This window comes from Periplaneta americana, chromosome 8 (assembly GCF_040183065.1).
Source record: "Periplaneta americana isolate PAMFEO1 chromosome 8, P.americana_PAMFEO1_priV1, whole genome shotgun sequence".
Lineage (NCBI taxonomy): Eukaryota > Metazoa > Arthropoda > Insecta > Blattodea > Blattidae > Periplaneta > Periplaneta americana.
Window position 1 is genome coordinate 23,024,975 of NC_091124.1, and position 26,800 is coordinate 23,051,774.

Consider the following 26,800-nt stretch of genomic DNA (forward strand, 5'->3'; position numbering starts at 1 on the left):
AATAAACCAATTCATATGAAGCATAGTAAAAGGTAAAGGTAAAGGTATCCCCGTAACATGCCATGAAGGCACTTGGGGGGGCATGGAGGTAGAGCCCCATGCTTTCCATGACCTCGGCACTAGAATGAGGTGGTGTGGTCGGCACCACGCTCTGACCGCCTTTTACCCCCGGGAAAGACCCGGTACTCAATTTTATAGGAGGCTGAGTGAACCTCGGGGCCGTTCTGAAAGTTTGGCAACGAATATGAAGCATAGTAATCCATTTTAAATATTGTATAGGTACAGGTATATGGTATATATTCAATAAAGAAATGAAGGAAAATAATAATTAAAAAAGAACCAATTCATTAAAAAGCTAAATATCAATAACATCCAATTGGGTGCATAAAGTTTCACTTTTTTTTTTTTGTGGGTTTTTCTTCCAGATTTTTGAGAGGGGCAGGGCATGTAGTATGTATGGGTGAATGTAGAAATGCATACAGAGTGTTGGTTGGAAGACCTTTGGGGAGGCCAAGGGCGTAGATGGGAGGATAATATTAAAATGAATTTGAGGGAGGTGGGATATGATGGTAGAGACTGGATTAATCTTGCTCAGGATAGGGACCAATGGTGGGCTTATGTGAGGGCGGCAATGACCTCCGGATTCCTTATTAGTATGTTTTATATATATATATATATACACACACACACACAAGATCTCATTATTGCATTGTTTCATAGACTATTATCTTGATCTAGGCTATTATATATCATTATCTCATTGTTCTGTTCTCAGCCTTCTGTGTCAATATTTATATCTGACTACAGCTTCTCTGCTACGTTGTGAGCATGTGTCCCAAGTTTGGTAACATTATATAAATATTTAACTGTGATACACTTTATTAAAAATTATTTCGTAACAGCCGGCTACTATTCAAATTTCATGTACATTTAGTTAATTTGTACGATGATTGGCAACGCTGATTTGTTGTGCTTATTGTATTGTATACTCTGGAGATATCAATGTAGCCAATATCACGAAGAAAGCATGAACTACAGTGCTTATTAAAAACGCAAATATTCAGTAGGATGTTCGTTCTATACAATATTTCTATCCAGTATGTAAACCATATGCTCTATATAAATATGTACGTAAGTTTCTATTGGAATGCGAGATCCCTTCACTACGGTACCACTTACTCGTAATACAAAGGTTAAATTACGGGTGAACTAGAGTAATTTCTTATTGAACACTTTGTACGTTGACAATATTTTATATGAACATATAATCATACTTATTAGCTGTTTCAATCATTCTGTAATTGTTTCGAACAGTGACACTCCAAAGGAATTAGTGTACCGTATTGACCTTAATTAGTTCTAAAATGTATATGTTGGCGACACTACTGATTTGAATATCGCACTATATAAAAAACGAAAACTGTAACACCACTGCCACCTGGCGAATGAAATTCTAACTACTTACTCAAGTGGAAGCTTTTGATAGGTTAGGCTCTTGTGCGACATAGTTGCCTAAGCAACAAACAAACAAACAAACAAACCTGGCATATGAAGAGAAGACCAAGTCCATTTACAACATGTTTGAAGATAACAGTGATGCTGACAAAGAATATCAACCCAATTATGGTGATCTGATTTCATCAGGTAAGTTATTTTTGTAATAAGTATATTTTAATGGATGATTTCTTATTTTTAATTGTATTTTTTGCAAAGTTTATGTAATGTGACGCTTAGGCAAGTTTGTCTCTTACATTTTTTCAAAACCCATAAGAAATGCAGAGGGTTAGGCACTATTTTTGGTGGATATTTTCGTTTATATTTTCGGTAATTTCATAGAAGACGGGCACCTGGTTGGATGTACTAAGTATTACCAACTTTTTTACTTTAGAGTTAAATGTTAGTGATTTTTAGTAACTTTTATATGTTAGTTCTAGGTTTTTATACTATGTGTCGCATTGATGATGTTTCAATTTGATTGGTTATAGTTGTCATTTGTTCTAGAATTTTCGTTAATTTTGAATGGGTAATGACGTTGTCAATTGTTCTTGGTTGTTTGACGTGAGTGGTATTATACTGTTTTGCTGGCTAAAGCTATTGGAAGTTTGTCATTTTATGATTTTCTTTCGATTTGATTGGTTATAGTTGTCATCATGTGTTCTAGAATTTTCGTTAATTTTGAATGGATAATGACGTCAGTAAGTTGTTCTTGGTTGTTTGGCGTGAGTGGTGTTATATTGTGCCTGATGGGTAAAGCTATTGAAAGTTTGTCATTTTATGATATCTGTGAAAGATGTGTGAACATAGAACAGAGTATTAAATTTTATGTCGATTTTGGTTCAGTTCTTTCGCTGGTGAATAAAAATTGTGTCGATTGTTGACGAGAAAACTGTTCCTGTGATTCCAAGGAATTGTTCATTGAATTTTCCGTACAAGTTAAGGTGTAATAAGAGTTCAAAGAGAATTTCATTTTGTGTAAATACATGGTTTAGTTATGTGAAGTTGACTGTACGACAAAGTGGTGGTTTAGTTCTTTGTTGGCTGCATGCTTTAAGTTTAGATTGCCTTGAAGCCTGTGTCATAATGCAAGTGAAGTGGTTGTCTTTGAAGACGCCAATGAGGATTGAATTTTGTTTGATTAGGTGATAAATTATTGTTTTGTTTTGTGTTTTAGTGATTTGTGGGGGTAAAGTGCGGACGAAAACTGCCAGAAAAGTACTACCAACTTTGAAGTGCAAATGCCACCAAACACCATAAAAATCAAAGATGAAAAATTAAACGTATTTTCATTTTTTGAAGGGCTTTTTCTTCCTTAAAAATATGAATATATGTTTGATTTTCCATCTTTGATTTTGTAATGTTTGGTGACATTTGAACTTCATAGTTGGCAGAACGTTTTGGTAGTTTTCGTCAGCCATGTTGGATTTTGCCCGTCTTCTAGGAAATTACCATATTTTCAATTAATATTTTATAATGTAAGCAAGTTTAGCTCTATTTGCATGCGTATGTAATATAATTAAAGGTAGTATTTTACGAATCAAATCTATTAAAATCCCTTGATGAAGTTGGTTAGGCAAGCTTAGTGCTAAGTACGAATAAGTAATTGTTGTTGTTTGGCTAAAATTTACAGCTTATGTTACCACATGTACCATTTTATTTTGTCATTTTTGATGACTATGGAGTTCGGAATGGCATGTCTTCTCGATCATACCAATAATTTTCTCCCACAGACAACCAAAGTTCTTACAATCTATAGTGACAGCTGTGGAGGGCAGAATCGTAATATTAAAACAGCTCTCTTCTTATCTTACGCATTGCAAAACCATCCAACCCTTGAAGTGCTTAATCAAAAATTTTTCATTCCTGGCCACAGTTTTGATATCTGTGACATAGACTTTGGAGTCATCGAGAGGTCTAAACGCTATCACGAAGAAGCATATGTTCCTGAAAAGTGGGAAAGAGTAATAGCTGATGCGAAGAAAAGAAATCCAGAATTTCAGGTTCATCGTATGACTAGCGAATTATTCTATAGTTGAGATTCTTTAGAAAATGAAGTAACAAACAGAAATATATTAGAAAATAAACAAAAAATGGAATGGCTCAAGATTCGATGGTTACAGTTTTGGAAAGATGAACCCAAGAAACTTTTCTACAAAACATACAGTGTGTCTGACTTCATAGATTTTGATGTGGTCGATATAGCACGGAAAGGGACCTAAGGGCGCCCATCGCGAAACTTTTCTCAGAAATTGAACCTCCTGTATCCCAGAGATCGGCCAATCACGAAAGAGAAGAAGAAAGATTTAATGTCTCTACTCAGATATATCCCTCCAATTTACCACCATTATTACCGAAATCTGAAAGTAGAAGGAGAAGGTTTCAACAATCCAGACATGGAAGCAACTGACGGGGATAATAAATAAAGAGTTCCATATTTTTCTTTGTGTTCCAAAGATTTATAGTTCGTAACTTTGTTAATTAGTCCAATAAATCGGTCATCATACCACTGACCTGCAATGATTTTAATGTCTTATACTTTTGAACCTAACTTGCATATCCCACTTATTTGGGTTTCAAATTTTTTTTACGAGGGCCAAACTTGCCTAACATTGCCTATGGGTCATTCCATGGTTGTGTGTGTGACATTTTAACAGCAGATTCACTTACAAAAGACACTGTAGATTAAATGTTTTAAGAGCTAACATTTTTATTTTTATATATTATATTAACCATCAGGCGGCCGGGTAGCTCAGTTGGTAGAGCAGCTGGCTATGGACTGGAAGGTCCGGGGTTCGATCCCAGGTGGTGACAGGATTTTTTCTCGTTGCCAAACTTTCAGAACGGCCCCGAGGTTCACTCAGCCTCCTATAAAATTGAGTACCGGGTCTTTCCCGGGGGTAAAAGGCGGTCAGAGCTTGGTGCTGACCACACCACCTCATTCTAGTGCCGAGGTCATGGAAAGCATGGGGCTCTACCTCCATGCCCCCCCAAGTGCCTTCATGGCATATTACGGGGATACCTTTACCTTTTACCTTTTTATATTAACCATCACGTGAATATGTTAGGAGAAAATACACACACGATTAGGGAAAACACGGAAATTTTACTTGAAGCAAGTAAAGCGATCGGTTTGGAAGTAAATCCCGAAAAGACAAAGTATATGATTATGTCTCGTGACCAGAATATTATACGAAATGGAAATATAAAACTTGGACATTTATCCTTCAAAGAGGTGGAAAAATTAAAATATCTTGGAGCAACAGTAACAAATATAAATGACACTCTGGAGGAATTTAAACGCAGAATAAATATGGGAAATGCGTGTTATTATTCGGTTGAGAAGCTCTTATCATCCAGTCTGCTGTCCAAAAATCTGAAAGTTAGAATTTATAAAACAGTTATATTACCGGTTGTGGTATGGTTGTGAAACTTGGACTCTCACTCTGAGAGAGGAACATAGGTTAAGGGTGTTTGAGAATAAGGTGCTTAGGAAAATATTTGGGGCTAAGCGGGATGAAGTTACAGAAGAATGGAGAAAGTTGCACAACACAGAACTGCACGCCTTGTATTCTTCACCTAACATAATTAGGAACTTAAAATCCAGACGTTTGAGATGGGCAGGGCATGTAGCACGTATGGGCGAATCCAGAAATGCATATAGAGTGTTAGTTGGGAGACCGGAGGGACAAAGACCTTTAGGGAGGCCGAGACGTAGATGGGAGGATAATATTAAAATGGATTTGAGGGAGGTGGGGTGTGATGATAGAGACTGGATTAATCTTGCACAGGATAGGGACCGATGGCGGGCTTATGTGAGGGTGGCAATGAACCTTCGGGTTCCTTAAAAGCCATTTGTAAGTAAGTAATATTAACCATCACAGTTATGAAGTTTTGATTTGGTTAAGAAGCATACACTTAACAAAAATAAAATGTCAATCTTTGTTGCGTGTGTGACAAAATGATACAACTCCTGCTCACGCAAGTGAAGATTTTATTACAATTCTGTTCTCTTGGATTATGAATATGATTGTAACTTGTTGGTGACCTAAATAAAATGTATACTTTTGAGATGATATAATAGAAGTTGCTGAGGAACATTAACATTCAACATAAATTCTAATTTGAAAATGTTGCGTGTGTGACACTTGAAGACATGTTAAGTTTACATATTTTTATCAGCAGGAATGTGACATAGATATTTTTTATTTACAAACTAACCAAAATAATATCACTGCTATTGAAATTAATTTAAAAAACACATAAAAATTTCAAAAATTTTTACAAACATTCATGTAGGCTAAAACGCGAGCATAGTCACCTAAAGGCAAATTGACTCCTGTTATTAAGAAAATTAGGAGGTTTCACTTTTTTCAGGATCAGTGACAAGTCTTCCCAAAACTTGTCCTCATTTACTGACAACACCCAACACTTCCTCATACTTCATCACAATAGCAAAGAAGACGTCTTGTTTCCTCTTAGACTTTCCTGTTGCAGTTAAAGATACAAGTACCGTACAAAGTCCCCTGGCTCAAGTTTGGTATTGTCCTTGTTGTTGCATGAAGATCTAGACTTCTCCTCTTCTTCTTCTTCTTCTTCTTCTTCTTCTTCTTGATGTAATAATTGGACTGTTGTTAATTCTTCTTGTTGAAAGCTTACAGAAACCTTCACCAAATCTTCTTTAATAGGAGACACAAAGCAAACTTTATGCAGGCTTGGAATTGGCTGTACATTTTTCCAACGATTATCCAGGAATGATGATAATGAATTCACTTCTTCTGCAGATGTAAATAGTGTTGTTACACCTTTTACACTCTGTTTGGTACATTCATAGAATTCGTAAGGCGAATTTATAATCACTTGGTGTGATTTCAGCATTTTCTAAACAGTTCTTTTCAAAGTTCTCCCATCATCAACCGCTCCTTTGCCATGGGAAGTGGCAAAAAAAAATTCCAGTCTTCAGAAATATTGAAGTCAGATTGAAAATGTGTGAGGTTCAACACTGCGATGCAATTCTTGAACCGTGCAGCACGGCCATCAGAGAATATCTTAACATGTTGAATATTCGGAACTTGTTTCAGTTTCAAGTCTTAGAGAAGGGTTTTAAGGAATATTTGCTGTGTGACAAGTCCTCACTTATAATGACATAATTATAGTCCTCACTTATAATGACATAATTATAGTTCTTCCCGCATTTCAACCAAACAGCAGCAGTAAAAATGGTGGTTTGTCACTGACTCCAGTCAGCACTTTTGAATTTCATCTTGGCTCAAAGATATGTAGTTTTCTGCAAAATCAATTTGGATGACTGCATCATGAATTAGAAATTTTTTCTTCGCCTCTTCAAAGTGTTTGGACTGTTATCTTTTCACGTAACTATAGAGCTTGAATGCCGTTCAACTGGATTTGTATTTTCTTGACATATTCAGATCAGTCCCAGTTTCCAGGACAGTTTGAGGATGTCCTTCCACGTCTCTACACCAGTAGCGGCCGGTGATCAAAAATCCTCGGTGAGGCCAGATGTAACTAGTTTAAGTGCCTCCGATAGGAAATGTTTGTTTATGATATTAATTATTATTGTTATTATATTATTAATATCATTATTATTGTATTATTATTATTACTATTATTATTATTATTATTATTATTATTATTATTATTACTACTATTATTAATATATTCTTATTACTATCAATGAAAAATAATAACTTCACTCACCAAATAAGCTGTTATGCTCTGAGTTTCAGTGATTGTTTCAGTGTGATGAAGCATCCCATATTATGTGTTGAAATTCCCTTTTCTTTCTTTTCTTTTTATTTTTTTCCTTTGACAGCAACAAACAAGGCTAAGAGAAGTTTATTTTGCATCACATTACCACATAACCATTTATGTTGTCCATACCAGGATGCAATAGAAACTCGCGTTTTAAGATTATGTGTCAGAAAAATTATCAGCGATGTCGTAGGTATCTCGGTAGTCTCTCTCTTTATTTAAAACTTACTTTCTTTTAGTATTATTTCTTCTCGAAAAAGGACACTCTAACAATGAATTAACTGCACCAGCATTATTTCTCTCATTTGTTTCTGTTTATATTTTCCCGAAATACATAACAACCTTGGCCCAGATTCACTACTGTACTACGAAGTACAATAGTAGAAAACCCTCGCTTATGTCATAAACTGAGACATAAGGGGAGAGAATCTCGAGTGGGTTTCTGCCTGCCAAAGAGCTGGAATTTTATTTATGGCCTAGTTAGGAAGAGAAGTCACCACTGCTATTCCCACCCCACTCTACCCTTGAGGCCGGCCCATGGATGGGAGGAGTGAAACCTGCGAATTGTGCCTCAGCTACAACGTTTTAAGCGTAAACTCAAAGCCCGCAAAAGGACATGAAATGCATTAAGCCAAACCTGGCACGAACGATTCTGGCCTCAGGAACAAATTTTACTGCAAAACAGGTCTATATACATCACAAGCCAGCCCCGGCACGAGCGATCCCTGCCTCAGGAACAAATTTTACTGCAAAACAGGTCTATATACATCAAAGTTTTCAAATGCTTCTACAGAGATATATGCTTCATTCAAATAACTAATACATTATATAAAAACACAAAATTTGATTTCAGTTAAGCCAAGTGACTGAGGCCCGGCCTCACTTGCCTCAGTCAATCAGCCGCCACTGCTCTACACTGAGGCCATTTCATTTCATTATTAACTGTTTCTTCATCACTAATGATATTTTGAACAGAATTGCAGGCCGATTTGCATTTCTCACATGTATCCGACATGCATTCAAAGCTTTCAATGTCACATACAAAGATGGCTAGTAAATCTTGTTTACTACGTGGAAATACACCAGTTTCTTTCCTACACTTTCCACCAAAAACTGCACGTTCCCATGGTAATGCTATACATGTGTTACGGGTCATATGGGTCATATGAATTTCTTTATCACACAATCAGGATATTCCTTCACAAACTCTTCATAGGCTTCAGCAGTGGTCGTCATCATCATAGTATGTTTCTGTACCACTTCTTTCTTGCTGGTTTGAACATTCTTTATGGTGACTTTGTTTTTTTTTTTTTTTTACCTAGCTCAGTCCTGCTTATGTCATCATGAAGATAAAACTGCACCATGTTATCTTTTGTTTCCTCATTCAATCTTTTACGGTACTTCTTTTTTTTAATTTTTGTAGCAGATGTAGTCTTTTTGTAAATTCCGGCAATTCCTCAAATATAAATTTTGATACTACTGTTTTCCTTTTCCTTAGGCTGTTTGATAAACCTCTATTCACTTTAAAAAACTGCTTTCTCTAGTAATCTGTTACTCCTATATGAACCCCTTGTTGGAGATGCACAACGAGTTAGATACTATAGAGAGGCCAAAGACCTCAGAAAGTTGAAGACAATTGAACATCGGTCCGCCATGTTTCGGTTAGTCAAAACAAAGGGGCGTGGCTCGGATGTTGTAGGAAATGACTGTGATGAAGTTAGTATTATTGTGAATTGAGTTACATATTAAGACTATGTTAATAAGTAAAAAGTAAAATACATACAAAACTTTACGTTTTATAACAGCCTATGTTTTATTAGTTTCACTAAGTATAGCCCAGATGTTAAATGACAAGCTATACTCGATGCAACCAAAGCAAAGCACCTAAAGACGAATGAATTTAATCAGCAGAAGAAAAATAAATAATTTTTTGACTTCGTCACAAATTTAATTATCTTACAGCTAATCTAACCTAATATGAAATTATGTAATTCAGTGCTCACCAGGTGATTTCAAGAGAGACGACATATGTAACTAATAGGAGTAAAATATAGGAAAGGTAGTGGCGAAAATTAAAAAAAAATATCCAGTAATTAAGTTATTGAGAAAAATTCATTTGAAATTGGAATTAATACAGAGAACTTTTGAAAACTGCAATTATTAAAACTACAAATAACCTCTTAGCATGCAACATAATAATTAAAGGATGACACTAATAGAAAGTTACTCGTGATTATAACTCTCCACATTTATTAAAATGATAAGATACTTACGATTAACATTGTTATCAGAAACAACAGGAGCCACAGCTAGCTACACTTCTTTTCGCGTGATGGAGACATCGTGTACTCTAATATAATTTGAAACAAATATTGTCGCGTGATGGAGACATCGTGTAGTCTAATATAATTTGAAACAAATATTGATCTCACACTTGTCTCGCAACTAAGCAGAGGCATTTTCAGAATAAAACTGTTCTTACATTATTTTGAACAATAATGACAAATTGTGTGTGATGCAAGTGCTAACTTTCCCCTTTGTTAACAAAAAGAGCCCTACGCATTAATAAAAAGAAAATTGGAGTAGGCCCTATAAACACAATAAATTCTAAACTCTTGATGGTACAAACTTATTAATACAGATATTTCGCTTATGTTCAGTCCGTCTTATCTTATAATTCTCTGTGGCAATGGTACCTGTATTGAGAGGGTTTAATTATCCAGCAACGAATATTATGATTTACGGTACATTTCATTTAAATCCGAGGGAATGAGACATTTTTGGAAATTTTAAAGTCTTAATTGCAGTGTACCTTTGATAAGCACTCCTTGCGGAGGCTGGCGGTACTATAGACCGCCATGTTTTTTAGGGAACAATCCATAGTACTGTTGGCCTCCGCAGGGAGCGCTTATCAGGGGTCTTCAGCCTCTCTATAGTATCTAACTCGTTGGAGACGCATTATTTATCTAAGGTACCTACTTTAGTTTTTCTCTGTGCCACCTCTGTCTTATTCTATCTTGCTTGCGCTTTAGCATTAACTTTATTTCATCAGTTTGAAGAGCTTGTTTTGTCTTTCCCTCTTTTTTCATGTTTTGTGTTGTCGGTGTGACATTTGATAATATGAGGCTAATGTTACACATGCAACGCAATTTTGAGTGCAAAATAGTCATGCTACCATAAAAGTTGTTATATGTTAAAATTTAGATCTTGTGGATAACCTCACTTTCTGAAAGTTTCACTTTGCTAAGTTAATTACTTTCTTACGGGCATAAATAAAATCCGCTATACTGGAGAATTAGCACGGCCACTTTGAACCGTGCCGTTACGTTTACCACCAAATTTAAGTAAATATACAATGTCACCAACATAAGAACATGACGTTGGTGTGTGGCGTAGTTGGCGGGAGAAATTTTTTCTCTCTCTGTCTACCTCCTTCGTTCTGAACATTATTGAGAGATAGCACCACTGTTAGCGACAATGTGTATTTGCGTAAATATTGCGAGTAAATTATGACGAGTGCCTTAGATGAGAGGCTCGGGACAGAAACAGTTTTGCTGTAGCGCATGCGCGGACCTCTCATGCAGTGGGAGCGTGATCCTTACTTGAATTTATTTTTGCGTGTACTTGCAGATTAAATGATTGAGATCCCTTCTTGCTCCGGTTACAGGCCTTGCATTTACGAAGGTTATGTTATGTTAGCTTAGATTAGGTTAGGTTAGCTTAGGTTAGGTTAGATTAGATTAGCTTTGGTTAGGTTAGATTAGCTTTGGTTTGATTAGATTAGTTTTGGTTAGGTTAGGTTAGCTTTGGTTAGGTTAGCTTTGGTTAGGTTAGGTTAGCTTTGGTTAGGTTAGCTTGATTTGATTCGTCCATGTAGTAGTTAAAATTATATAATATGACAGTTTTTGATTCGTAATATTGTTAAAAAATAATAGGCCTATAATGAAACCGGTGAATAATTTCATGGTCCTTAAATTTTTTTTCGTAAAAGGCTAGGTATTTTTCGATAGGCCAGAAATAAAACAGCAACGCCGTCATAATTACGTACTTTACGCTTTGGCGAACATTAACTGGAAATTTACTTTCCGTCATTTTAATTGTATTCCGTGAAACACACCTTTTTTCCTGTTAATTTCCCTGTGATAACCTAGTTTATTATCTTATTACATCTTCATTTTCTTTTAATGCATTCAAAAAACCGCCGTTGTACTACATAAAACCTTGAACTAGACTAATGGAGTGAATTATTTAAGAATATAGTCGCGAATTTGACTACCACCATTTCGATTATATTTTGTTTGATACGGCTCGGTACGGCCCGGTGACTAGTGGCCAGCGAGTAGAGTCGACTATCGATATTGGTCTGCCGTGCGTATTATCCAGTTGTTCCATAAAATCATGTTTTGTGTTGCGGGTGTGACATACGATCTTAATATTTTGATTTAGTCCCATGTACTTGAAAAACTCATCTGATTTGCTTCAAAATTGTAGATTGTGGAACATCTACACAGCAAGTTTCTCACGCAACAAAAAATCAGAAGACAAGCAAAGATGATCAAAGCAGGCAACATATGAGGTGTATTTTTCCTTTTGCCAGCAGTACTATTAATACTAAAGTCAAATATGCATAGACATTAAATAATTCAATATTTTCATTAAATTAACCGTTTATCTGGTATAAAAGTTCATCTACTCTAGAAATATGAATATGGGCTGTTCCATGTGAAATCGGACAAAATTTAAGAAAATTTGACCTCGCATTTTTTTAAAAAAGCGGTATTTCTGTCATTGAAAGGCCTTCACTGGACAAGCCTAATGGTGAATTAAAATATCCCCAACTAGTATTACTTTTCATTTTATAGAGCGTCATATTTATCGTACTTTCATAAAATTCTTAGCTTTGGAAAAACATTGCTCAGAGACATTTAGTGGTAGAATTTTCAACGACATCTCTTTTTAAAGCAGACTCAGAGAGTAATATAATGACTTTGGAGGGATTTTTTTTTAAATTCTTATTCACATGACTAGGCAGATTTATTTCTTTTACTTTTTTTCTTGACGAAATAACTCAAACATAGAAATACGACAATATATGCGACTTAATATAGAATAAAACACAGTTTACAGATCCAAAATTTTCTTTGGGTAAGGGTGGAAAAAAATAAAGAAAAGAATTCTCATCGTGGATTTCTTCGCCGCATGGCTCCATCCCACAGCAAGCTGGGCGTGCGTAGTTGGCCAACGCTCGTAGGTTCCGTCATGCGAGTAGTTCACGGATTTTAAAACAACTCGAAATGAAAGATGTATTTCTCTGAATACTGAAATAATTACATAATCACTACACTAACCTGTTACTGTTTACTGATGGTTACTTCAACACTATCGGCAGCATGGGAGAAAAGTTTCATTAGAAGTACCGGTATAATTCATAGGGGGTGGTCTAGTATTGTATAATTGCACGGAACAAGTTTTACACATTCTCACAGAGTTTTTTTAAGTTAATGGGAATGTTAAACTTTTCCAATATCCGATTTGGTACTACCTTTAACTTTTCTGTGGTCCTTTTTCTATGTAATCGTTGGAAGGGGTTGAAGCAGTGATCTGTCCTAAAACGATTTTCCATTTTGGGCACCCCATAAAAAAGGATTTGAATTTTCAGTACTGATAATGTGCACATGTATTTTTGTAATGTGATTCTGTAATAGCATGATTGATATCTATAAGTCTTACTTCTAAGGCAATACGTAATCATTATCTTACCTTAATATAGTAGTTTTTGTTGAATTTTCTGCAACACAATAAAAGAAAACTTTTCCAACACTGGAAATGAATATCCACTGTCACCCTGTAATAATTATACGCAGAAGATTGGCTGGTGGGTCACGTATTCGTCTCATTCCTTGTGTTGTGACAACACCCCAGCTGTTTCAAAGCCAGCTGATAATATTCTGGCTCCTCTCACATCGCTGCATGACGCTGCAGGGAGCGCGTATTTTTATAGCGAGATTTGAAATATTTATTTTAAGGCTTTTCATTTTAAATAGCTTTTTAAAAAAATTGTATGATTTTTGTCTCAACAATAACTAACATTATAGTATTTTATATCCATACTTTTTTGGTGGTAACAACTTATAAATCACAAAAAAACAGTATATCCATAATTTCCACAAACAATAAAATATATGTGTTACACCCCATTAATACACATAAATGTGCACTACAAAATTAGCTATAGCTTAATTTTTTATTTAGAAGCCAGGCGTAGTAGTACGTGTTTAAAGTAGGAAGAAAATACAAAATACGCTAAATTTTAAGGTATTTTATCTGAAAAACTACTGGGCTAAGGAGAGCCAAAATTTTTACATTTACTAGTTCCCATATACTAAACGTCTGTACGAATTTTCAGACAATTCTGACATGTCATGGTATTTCGTTGTCCGATTTCATATGGAATAGCCCGTATTGCAATTACTTTGAAATATTTTAATTTTTTTGCATTCAGGGTCCTTTGACATGGAATGGCTTGAAATATAATTTGTTTTAGGGCTAAACTTGCCTATCATTCGTTTTACAGTTAACACATTTCTGTGTTAATGATATTTTTCAACTTACTTTTTTACATGGACTAGATACATACTAGATTACGGTAAAAGAGAAATAATTTCCTTTTGACATGTGATTATTTTTAAAAATGACGTCCAAATTTAGACTTGAATAACTCTTTTCAGTGTAATTGTGGTTTAGGCAAGTCTGGCACTGAGCCACTCAATTATTGTTAAATTTAACTTGTGTTAGGTGATCAGCATAAGTATTAAATGTTGTATATCTGTATTTATTGTATCGTTTTATTACAGAACAACTATTTTAATTACCTATTAACATATTTATTATGAGGCTTATAATTTATTGTGTCAATTTCTCTGGGAATTTTTGAGACAAGCATAAATAACAAAAAGTATGAAGACTCACCTAGTTAATACTCCTTCATCCATGATTTTAAACATGTGAGTGCATTCATATGCTCTGAATTAAGTGCTGCTCTATGTTTAGTAACAAGGTTTCCTGCATCACTAAACACGAAAAAACTTTTTTTCTGTCAAGCACTTCTCCACGATCGTTCAATTTAAATCCTAACATTTCACCAAGTTTACCTCTCAAATTCTCATATGACATAATGGAGTTTACACTTTTCACAAACCACAGAAAACTGATTTTTTTTTTCTTTATCAAACTAAACACACAACCTTCATATACCAACTCAGTACAGAAACTGCAACTGCAAAAGTACAGCGGTCGAAACAGAAGACTGGCCCCTATTGTAATCGAATTACCAGATTTTAAAAAGAGAAGAAGGTAGTTATGCTCTCACTTGCACACAGTATAGACATGGCTATTTTGAAATGGATGAGGGAGACGAAGCCCAGAAAAGTATGTATTTCATATGCTAGCCAGATGATCTCAGGATTGATTCCGCTCGGAAACTACAGCGTGTTCATAATGCGTGCGTCCGCTTCATTTGTAATGTTCGATACTATGATCATATCTCACCTTCTTTCAAGAAGTTATCATGGCTTAGGTTACATGAGAGGAGAAATCTGCACTCACTTTCTCTCTTATATCGAATTATGCACTCTTCATCCCCCTATTATTTATTCGCTCGATTTCATACTCTCTCTCGCTATCATAATATTAATACTCGATCACAACGCGATAACACGCTAGAAATTCCACTTCACGCATCGTCTCTGTATTCCTCATCCTTCACTGTTGCTACCTCTCGTCACTGGAACTCTCTGCCGCCTGAAGTCAAGGGCTGCCGAACATTGAATTCTTTCAAATCCAAGTTAGAAAATTATCTTATGACGAGTTGCCAACAAACTAACTTACTATTATGACAAGTGTTGTATTGCATGTTTCCACATATTCACATTTTTTTATGTTCTAATGATATTCAACTTATTTTATATTTTTGTTTTCATATTTTCCGATAATGTTATATCTCTAATGTGATAAGTTGAGCTATATATAATCTTAATTTTCCTTATTGTGTGTACTTAGAAATATTGTATTCACTGTATACTTTGTACTGCTCTATTTTATTATTACTATTAGTATTATTATTATTATTACTATTCTTTATTATTATTATTATTATTATTATTATTATTATTATTATGAATAATTGTCTTTTTTTTGTATGCCTCATTTATTTTGACCTGCTGTTCACATATTATTATGCTTTTTTCTTTCTTTCTGTATGTTATATATTATGTCTGATTTCTTCTTATTTGTTGTTTATTTTTTATTATTATTATTATCTTATTCAGTTTTGTGTGTAAAATTGTAATGTAATTTGTAAATTTGTAGTGTTTTTGTAACGCAGTCTTTACTCCTGGTTGAGTGTTAGAGAAGGCCGTATGGCCTTAACTCTGCCAGGTTAAATAAATCATTATTATTATTATTATTATTATTATTATTATTATTATTATTATGAGCTGACAACAAGGTGGAAGTTTCTTGGAAAACCATAAAACTTAATAAGGGTTTTGCATTGTGTTTCAACTTTCAATAGAGGTAGACTAGGTCACTGTCCTCATATTTCCATCTCTTTCTGAAATGTTTGTGCAAAGATTTTCCCTACGCTACCTCCTTTGCAATAAAAAAATAACAGTATTATTGTGCTTTTTAAGTAAGCAATTTCCAAGAGAGGAATATTGATTAAATATTTTTGATTGATTAATCTTACAACAGAAATTTATCAATTAATCAATTAAATCCCACAACACTAGTTTTAAGCCCATATACCGACCGAACAATGAACAAATGCATTTGCTGACTGAATTCGGAACATGTGGACGGTACAGCGAAGGTAAACCAGTCATTTGGTTTGCTTCGTATGTGATCCATTGCTTGTCAGTACATCAAAGGAAACTGGTATTCGCTGTGGATGGGATTTGTCACTTTTTCGTAGTTTTTTGTAGCAGCAGACCGCAGTGGTTGATGTACCTAATTTCACAAACCAGTACTAGTGTATCAAAACTGGAATGGATTGAAGAAGATATCAACAAAGGGCCATATTTACGCATGGACCAACATGAGCCATGGCACTGGCTGGCAGATCGCTAGCTTGGTTTGACAAGGTTCCAACTGCAAAAATCATTATTCTGAGAAAATTGATTTTAAAGTTTCATTGTACTATAACTTTTTTATTTATGAATATTTGTCGAAATAATTTTATATACCTTCTTAGATATCAATGGAAAGTAGTTTTAATGAGTTCTCTTTCAAAAATTTCTTTTTAAATCGTAGAATCTGAGGTAGCGAAAATGCAGTTAGAACCTTGTCACTTTAAATTTGACGCTTCAGGAAAGTTACAGAGGTGTAAGTGCACATAGAACCTTGTCAAACTAACTTTTTAATCACTATTAAAAAAATGTGTTAGTTACAACTCCAGATTATAGGGACGAAAAATTAAAATACCGTAAATCTATGTTGAAAAAAGAACATTATGGTATCAACTATAAAATAATATTGGATTGTGACACTATTTCACACAAAAATGTATTTAGTCTATACTAAGTGGGTCGCTGAGTACTAACTTGTCTTGCAGAGCCGTGAAAGGGATAGCTGCTTTGATGTTTTTCAAATCTGAGAGTTCAATCTTCTTATTTTGAATTTGTGGTTTGATATTCAAAATAGGCCTACGTATTGATGCTGTGGATCAGGCTTCAACACTCCTCTGTGTTCATTAAAATTGATATTAGCAACTTCTTTTGTTCATCTGTCTCATGGGTTAATTTGTATTTGATTTCATGATAAGGCCTATGTTTTTGTGAACTTCACAGTAGCTAGTTGCGAGAATAGAACAGTCTTGTAGGCCCTAATTTAATAGCTCTATAGTTGCTGAAAAATCCTTGATATCTTCTGCTCTCATTTGTATTAGCCAATAAGAGTTCCGACGGTTCACCTGCTTTAACAGTCTTATTAGATCTATTGGAGAGTAGCAGACTGCAGAAAATAATAGGTTCTATGAAGCTCTACTTGTTCTTTGTGAGTATTTTTTCGCTGCATTTATATTTGCATATTGCCTGACATTTTTGGTATATTTACAGTTTCTTATGAAACAGATTTTCCTCTCCTCTACGATTAACATAGTCTACACCTTACCTTCCTGATGTGCTTTCTTCCGCATATTACATTTCCACGATACTGGTTTGGCCATAATCTTCCGTACATTCTTTTTCTTTGGTGTATTTTGAGGTGGTTCACGACTTGTATTAGTTTCAATTCCAACCGTACTCCTTTTTTCTACTTCATTTTCATCAACATCCGTTTTAAAACTGTTTGTTGTAATGTTACTTTTATATTCTGCTCTTGCTGTCGCACAATAAATATTCACGTTCAATGGTTGAGGAATAGATCTTCACATAATGTAGGAAATTTTAGTTTTTTACGTCATGATGTCTTTTTTTACTTTCTTCATCTAGTGTTTAAAACAATATTATAAGTTACTCACTTTATAGACCCACAGAATTTCTGAGTTTTATGTTCCTGTTAGTCAAAAGTAACACATTTATAACAGTAACAGAAAATAGTAATAAAAATAATTTATTGAGCTCACTGTGTATACAAAATTTTAAATAACACCATTATTATATTATGTGATATGGTAAAAGGGGCTCATAATTATTAAGGTTATTCTAAAAGAAAACTAATTCTGGAATATGGTATGTGACAATAATGTCTAATGGATAACTATGACACTCATACAAATTTAATTCTTGCGAATTTTGTTAACTGGTTCGATTTTTTGGACACACTGTAGTTACAGAAATAATTCAATTTATTACTTAGCAGTATTTTCATCACTACTGGTTGGTCTTGGTAGAAGTAGGTGGGACGAAATCATCTGAATCACTGTTCGAGAAAATATCTTGTTCGGATTTATTTTCACTCATGACTGTATTATAAGATTCAGTCTAACAAAACATAAATAAAGTCACTTCAGGAAAAATTATTTATACGAGTATCTAACAATGAGTAGATAACCAAGAATGTTTCAGTAACAGGAATGCACTTTTAAACCGCTAACACTGCAGAACAAAAGCATGAGCTATGGTTTTGTAGTTGCAACCTTGTCAAATTAAAAAAAATAACCAATTTCATTGCAGATAGAACTATGGCACAGTACTAATTTCTTTGTTTGTCAATGGATAACAATAAAAGTCAGTTTCCTATAAAGATCTGATTGAATGAAAGGTTATAAGTACACAATCTCAATTTCACCGATTTTGTCAGTTAGAACCTTGTCAAACCAAGCTCGCGAAATTTTTGGGATTAGTACCATACTCAAGCTGTGAAAATTTGAGAAATTTTATACACATGTGCATTTATGACAAACATTTTACATTAATTTTTATATATCCGAACAATAGGTATGTTTATACTATATGCGAACAGGATGTAATTAATTAACTAATTAGTAAAAGGTAGTAAGGTTGTCTGATTATAATATACCAGTCAAGCTTTATTTCACATGTGTGTCACATAATTAAAGCTTGTAAGTTACCATACTTAATTTTACATGGCAGCTCATAACATCTCAAAGCAAAATAATACTTGTTCTATGCAAAAATTGGTAACTTATTGGTTAAATACCTGAAATGTTATTTTTTTAATTTTATTGGGTTATTTTACGACGCTGTATCAACATCTAGGTTATTTAGCATCTGAATGATATGAAGGTGATAATGCCGGTGAAATGAGTCCGGGGTCCAGCACCGAAAGTTATCCAGCATTTGCTCGTATTGGGTTGAGGGAAAACCCCGAAAAAAACCTCAACCAGATAACTTGCCCCGACCAGGATTCGAACCTGGGCCACCTGGTTTCGCTGCCAGACGTGCTGACCGTTACTCCACAGGTGTGAACTGAAATGTTATTATTATTATTATTATTATTATTATTATTATTATTATTATTATTATAATACTTATACTTACTTACTTACTTACTTACAAATGGCTTTTAAGGAACCCGAAGGTTCATTGCTGCCCTCACATAAGCCCGCCAGCGGTCCCTATCCTGTGTAAGATTAATCCAGTCTCTATCATCATACCCCACCTCCCTCAAATCCATTTTAATATTATCCTCCCATCTACGTCTCGGCCTCCCTAAAGGTCTTTTTCCCTCCGGTCTCCCAACTAACACTCTATATGCATTTCTGGATTCGCCCATACGTGCTACATGCCCTGCCCATCTCAAACGTCTGGATTTAATGTTCCTAATTATGTCAGGTGAAGAATATAATGCGTGCAGTTCTGCGTTGTGCAACTTCCTCCATCCTCCCGTAACTTCATCCCGCTTAGCCCCAAATATTTTCCTAAGCACCTTATTCTCAAACACCCTTAACCTATGTTCCTCTCTCAGAGTGAGAGTCCAAGTTTCACAACCATACAGAACAACCGGTAATATAACTGTTTTATAAATTCTGACTTTCAGATTTTTGGACAGCAGACTGGAAGATAAGAGCTTCTCAACCGAATAATAACACGCATTTCCCATATTTATTCTGTGTTTAATTTCCTCCAGAGTGTCATTTATATTTGTTACTGTTGCTCCAAGATATTTGAATTTTTCCACCTCTTTGAAGGATAAATGTCCAATTTTTATATTTCCATTTCGTACAATATTCTGGTCACGAGACATAATCATATACTTTGTCTTTTCGGGATTTACTTCCAAACCGATTGCTTTACTTGCTTCAAGTAAAATTTCCGTGTTTTCCCTAATCGTTTGTGTATTTTCTCCTAACATATTCACGATTATTATTATTATTATTATTATTATTATTATTATTATCATTATCATTATTATTATCATTTGAAATGAACTAGTACACAAGTTACAAGTTTAAAATGACTGTCTGCAGTTGTTAAATTATGAAGTTTTAAGTTATTAATATTATTAAGTTTGGATACGAAAAGAATTGAGGCTGAATATAGAAAACAGTGAAAACTTAAAATAATTAGAAAAGAAACAAAAAGTGCTTATGTAGTAAGACACACAAAATCGAGTTGTTCAAAATGAAACTGAGGTATTCTTTCAAAAACTGATGTGAGTACATCGTCACTGTTATGTGATACATCTTCTAAACTAACAATAAGTATGATAATGAAAGTGAAATGAATGGCAGTATTGATCAGCACCCATGTAATTAAAATAATGACTGATGAGTATGGAAATGAAATAAGTAAAATTAGATCCAGCATTCTGAGCAATAAATGAAGTAACTAGAGACTATTTCACCAGTCAAGGAGTGAAACAATAGGCCCTTCTAGAAGATTTCAGTTCCAACAAAAAGCAGGGCAGTGATCGCTGAATGTACTGTAATACAATACTGACATTTAAAGTTATATTTAATTTTATTTCTTTTGTATTATTTTCCCTTTTTTTACTAATTAATTCCACTTGAATATTGACTATTCGATTCTCTGTCTTAATTTTGACTAATTTTCATAATTCGTTATTTATGTAGAGGGGGCAACATTTCTTTAGTTGCCTGAGGTGGCAAAAATTTTAAATACAGTCCCGCATCAACCTTATTGAATTATATCGGGACCAAGAAATTTTTGGAAAAATCATGGAACTCAGCTGTTTGGAAACTTCGAATAAATACATAAAACTTGTATACGAATCCTCTGTTGCCAGATATTGAAGTGTTAGTGCTAATCTTTCATGAACAGGTATTGCTTCTCACCAGTCTATCTTTCTTGCCTATTTTGCATAGTAACATTTCAAAGTCTGTTGCTGAAATTCGACAGAAGTTTTAAAACTATCCCACTGAATTTAACGTAAGTAATTAAACAAGTCAATGCTTCTATTCTATACCAATTGCGACTTTTGTATAGTGGAATCTGTCACAATCACCCTTTATTTTTCAACTTTATTTTTGTTAGACAGCCCATAATAACTGCTGCACTTACTATAATAAATCGTCTACCATTTTTGCGAATTACCAGCAAACACGAATGTTCCCTGACCATTTGCTGATTATTTGTATGTTGCTCCAAACAGTGAAAGTTCGCTTCACTATGTTCCCTATGTGTGTACGCACCTTTATTGATGTCACTAATGAGGTTCAGACCTGTCTTCGGACAGTTGATAAACAAACAAATGTAAAGTAAAATATTGATGTTTGCATTAAGGAACACTCTCGGGACAATTCTAAAGAGGCAGAAAGTTTCCGTGAACAGCTCAATACTCGCAGTGCAGAATATGTGGAAGAAATCTTGTCACCTCACTTTGGTGGCATATTGCAGTTTGTGAAGGAAGGTGAAGTGCCGGTTGACAAGGGACAAGCAGATGAACTGAAAAATCATGAAAGTGAGTATCTTTGTTGCATATCATTTAATTTTGTTACTGCCACTATAGATATTATTGTTGGTGACTGGTAAATCCGGCCCTGTAACGAATTTCACCCACTCCACTTCTAACAGTCTGCACGCTGTCAACAAACACGTGACAAACAGAGGTAGGGGGTAGAGAAGGGACTGCCCTGCTACAGCTACTATTGATAAAGAAAACTTTTTACTCACCGGTGAATCATTATGGTGTTGCTTCAATTACATTAGCCTCAGAAACCGTTTTAGCTGTTTTTGATAACAGCCATCCCATTAACTGAACACATTAACCTGTTGAAATATTTTATTTACTATTACATATTACTTGCTTATTTTCTGTTACAAAAAAAGGGCGCTCTTTAAAAAAAACAGCACTATATGAACGGTTGGATACACTTACATAAATCACACGAGAAATGCCGAAATTCAAACATTAACCATAATGGCATATTGTAAGAAAGGGACGAATTCACATTGCATATTTCTGACAACAAAATGAGAAGGAAAATAAGTTTGAAAAGATTTCTAAGACCCTGGTAAATTACTACGTACATTAGTTCGCTGAAATTAACTATTTCATCAAACATTTGTGATGGATGGTAATTAAAACATTATTGGAAACTTAGGACTGCAGAGTCCTAAATGTAATAAATCAAATAGCAAATACACATTAAAGCGATCTGAGGGTATTCTGAAAATGACTATAACTACAGCTAAATAGTAAATATTAGTTCACTATTATGTAGTTTAATTAGTAACGGGAAAATGTTATGCCAATCCAGTCGCAGTCCTTTCAACAACTGTAATGAATTAACATACTCCTTTAATAAACTGCGAGTTAATCACACTATTCAGTAATTTCAAAATTGTTTCAATAAGCTAACTGCAAATTAAGAGGAAGTGCCAGCCAGCACTTTGCTGTAAAAATATAATAAAATAATACTTTTAAGAAGTCGCGTTGTGAAAGTAGCTAGCAATAAATTTTCACAAGAAAGAAGTGTAGGGTACGCAGTTACGACAACGTGTGCTTCCCAACTAGACAGTCCGTGGTTCCATTCCTGACGTGGGGTGAAATTTATCTCTATGCCACAGGACTCGGTAGGTCTTGCACTTGTCCTGTAACGTCTCCACAATGGTCCTGTATTGTGAGAGATATGTCATCTCCTACATCTCAGCTTGTTGAGTCGGTTAAGGCGGAGATAATACAAGACAAAGAAAGAAGTTGTGTACGAAGACCTGCCGAAGGATGGCGAGACTCCCTCGAATCATTAAGAAATGGACAAAGGGCTAAAGTAATGAAGAAGTTCATTACGCGTCATCATCAGTAATTATGAAATCAGGCTTGGCATTGGAATCAGGTTCCCGCTTTCAAACTAGGCAGAGGGAGTCGGATGTTAACACCGAATGGGTAAGTCCAAGGCGACATTTATTATAACTAAAAACTTGAAACAATCATAAAGAAGAACACACTAACTAAACTAAATTGTTATAACAAAAACTAAAGAGCTAGTAATATATTACAGAACGTGAAAGCGAAAGATCACGAGACCAAATGTTTTCAATACGTACAACACACAGGCAGGCAGGAAGGCAAGACTGAGGACCTGACCACCTGACAACCATAAACTGACTGACAAACTCTCGCTACTGAAGCGTGTGGTGGGTGGGGAGCAATTTTCACCCCTAACTTCTCCAAGTTCTAGGGTCGGATTTACCAGTCACTAACAGTAGATACTTCCAACATGTTGTTATGGCTGGTTCTACCGGTCATCAGTTTTGTTATGATCAGTTCTGACACCAAAATTATTGTGGCTCTACTTGTATAATCAGAAAGGTAATGGTCGAGCTATTATCTTAGATTGGTACTGCATCTACAAGACAGGATCTTATAAAGTACCTGACAGTGGCGCTGTCGTCAACTCTTTTGAAACTCATTCTCAGAAGTCTTATTTAATAACATGCAAAATTACGATAAACAATCATGCGAGTCATACAAACGCTTCATAAGTTGATCTGGAGCTGTCGAGATTTCCTAGCACGAATCTGTTGACCACTGATGATGGGTCCTTCAACAAATTCCAACTTTTCTTCCTCTCGATGGATAAAATTGCTAGATTACAAAGCCTTGTGCTTGACATGGCTATCCTGGTGTAAGTTTTTATTTGTCATGATGCAGAAAAATTCCTTTCTGTGGATGCAGTCATGATGGGACAGATCAGTAGGCCTATAATTTGTAAAACTTGGAGTAGTTCCTGGAATGCCAAACCCATGCTTATGTTCTGTAGTTTAGAATATAGGTCACACACACGTTTTGATTTAATATTCACAGGGAACACTGTTTCTCTAGAAGTTCCTTGTTTATGTTTAACACAAAATTTGAAGATCCATACAAGTCAGCCAGTTCTGGCAGCGTCTTGAAGTTCATGAAATCAGAAGACTTTGGATCACCAACTGATACTGCTTCGCAGAAAACAGAATTTTCTTCAAACCATCTTTTCATTTCTGATATGACATTATCAAGTATATTATATAAACTTGCTCTCAGCAAAATCTTATCTTGTTGTTCTGAATCGGAACTCTTCAGTGTAGCGTCACCATCATCAGTAACGAAATAGTCTCTTACCAGAGACTGAGGTGATCGAGGTAAGCAAGCCTTCATGTATGGTTCAAAATATGGATTTTTGGATTTCTGGTGTTTATTAGTCCTTCTAGTGTTCTGAATGCGAATATGCGGTTTATAATCGATTCGGACCAAAATTGGATGTTTACTGAGCATATAATTGATTGCATGTCTTTTCTGACCACGCCCACTTTTGCAGACATTCATGTTTTTCTATGTATTTCCTAAACCGCTGAAGATATTTTTATCAACCAACTCTTGTTTTTTGAGAGAAATTTCATATTTTCTGTTGATGCCTCTGTCAACTTTCTCTTTGGTCATGGTCATCTATGGTTCGGTTTCCAAGGAAACGGGAAGCGAGGCAAACGTAAATATTTGTTATTTTGTATTTGTGAAGGTAAAAATTGATAAGAAATAAGAAGTTTGGAAAGAGAAAGTTTACTGGGAACATTCATACAAGAAAGAAGGAAGTTACTAGTGATTTAATTAGTAATGGAAAAGTTAGTAATGTGTTTAGTGCAGAAGAGGTTTGACCGAACACCATGTGAAGAAAATGTAGCAACTACCAATGCCGGTAAGTGTGTTCATCGAATAAGAAACTTTCATTTTCCAAAGAGCTATTTGATGAGATGTGTGAAATGCAACAGTCTAATATTTGTGAAAATAACATGTTAAAATCTGGTTATGTACTAGTGGACTGATGTCAAAAGCATTATCTCAACAAAGTGTAAATACTGTGAATGTGACTCTGTCAATTCAAGAAGGCATAAAGAAACGAAAAGGACTTGCTACATCATTAGTAATAGTGTGTGCAGTGTGCAGAAAGGAAGGTACTTTTCAAACATCAAAAGTTACCCCTAGTGGTTATGAAGTGAATACAAGATTCATATATGGGCTACACTGTAGGCTATTGGAAAAGGTTATGCTGCTGGTAGATTGTGTGTCATGATGAATATCTAAGCCTCATTAAAAATTTCGTAAGGTGATTGAACATATTCAAGAATCAGCTGATAGTGTCTCAAAGATAGTATGTTAGAAGCATGTAAGGAAGCAGTGCAATGCAATGACGGTGATGATAAGATTCCGGTTGCAATAGATGGGACATGGCATAAGAGACACCACATGTTAAACCATGGAGTTGTGGTAGCTACTTCAGTTGATACAGGCAAAGTTTTAGATTCAGAATTGCTATCGAAATATTGTTATACATGCAAAGTGTTAGGGACTCATAAAGGTGGTGTAAAGAATTTTGATGGAAGCAGTGGTGGTATGGAGGCAGAGAGAGCTGTATGTATTTTTCAACATTCCAACCAGACTCGTGGTGTAAAATACAAACAGTACTTAGGTGATGGAACCAGTAAGGGTTTTGTAAAAGTTGTGGAAAGTAAACCATATAAGGACGATTGTATTGTGGAGAAACTGGAGTGCATTGGACATGTACAAAAGCTATTGGGTTCCAGGCTTCGCAAACTCAAGAAGGATTTAGTGGGGCAGAATCTTTCAGATGGCAAAGGTGTTGGGGGATCAAAGAGACTTACAGATGGGATGATAGATAACTTACAAAATTACTATGGTCAAGCCCTAAGAAATAATTTCGATAGTCTACAGGATATGAGGAATGCAGTATGCGCTACATATTTTCACGAACTCTCCACTGACTATCATCCCCAACATGACCTGTGTCCTGAAGGTGACAATTCGTGGTGCAAATATAATAGAAAGGAACCTCATTATAAACACCATGGTTTACCAGAATCTGTCATGCTTGCCATAAAGCAATATATATAAACTTGTCCCATTCAGAGTTGCTAAAAAAATGTTTTCACGATGAAACTCAAAATACAAACGAAGCATTTAACCGTGTTCTGTGATGCAGGATCCCCAAAACAGTCTTTGTTAGTGTCAATACACTTAGATTAGGACTAACAGATACCATCATAGCATTCAATGATGGAAATATTGGAAGAGTGGAAGTCTTACAAAAGTAGGGGATTGAACCAGGCTTGAACACCATAACATCTTGAAGGAATTAGACTCTCTTCGCATCAAAATAGCAGAAATGGTAATGGAGGAAATGGCAAAAAAGGAAGAAAATTGAAGAGGAAAAAGAAGAGAAGCCATGAGGACACAGAAGATCCAGATTATGGTGCTGGAATGCTCTAGCAATGCACTTAGGTATGAGAATACTTGTCAAAACTTTAACTCCATTTTTCTCATTTGTGCATTTTTTGTAACGTTGGTACACGTTACATCAACACCATTAAAGATAAATGCATGAAATTTGGACTGGACATTAGGAAGACCATAACTAATAATAATATGAAAGGAAATTGTTGTAAATTACTTAGAACCTCGGTTTTCAAATTTTGAATTACAAATTTCAAACAAAAAATTAAACATTTAGAAAAAAATTAATAATTAAAAAACTAATAACATCTGATCAAAACTGGTTCGTATTATTAAAGGTAAATGTATATTAAATAATCTCTGGAAATTTGGAGGTTGTACCTCAGAT

General features: G+C 35.0%; 1 long non-coding RNA gene across 1 annotated transcript in view; it reads left to right on the forward strand.

Annotated features, from left to right (window-relative positions):
* The first annotated feature begins 1,487 nt into the window (after positions 1-1,487).
* Positions 1,488-26,800, forward strand: part of LOC138704573 (uncharacterized) — a 39,355-nt gene continuing 14,042 nt past the window's right edge. Inside the window, exons 1-2 of the long non-coding RNA XR_011333369.1 lie at positions 1,488-1,644; positions 21,471-21,648. This is a non-coding gene — a long non-coding RNA (uncharacterized lncRNA). The remainder of the gene's footprint in view (positions 1,645-21,470; positions 21,649-26,800) is intronic.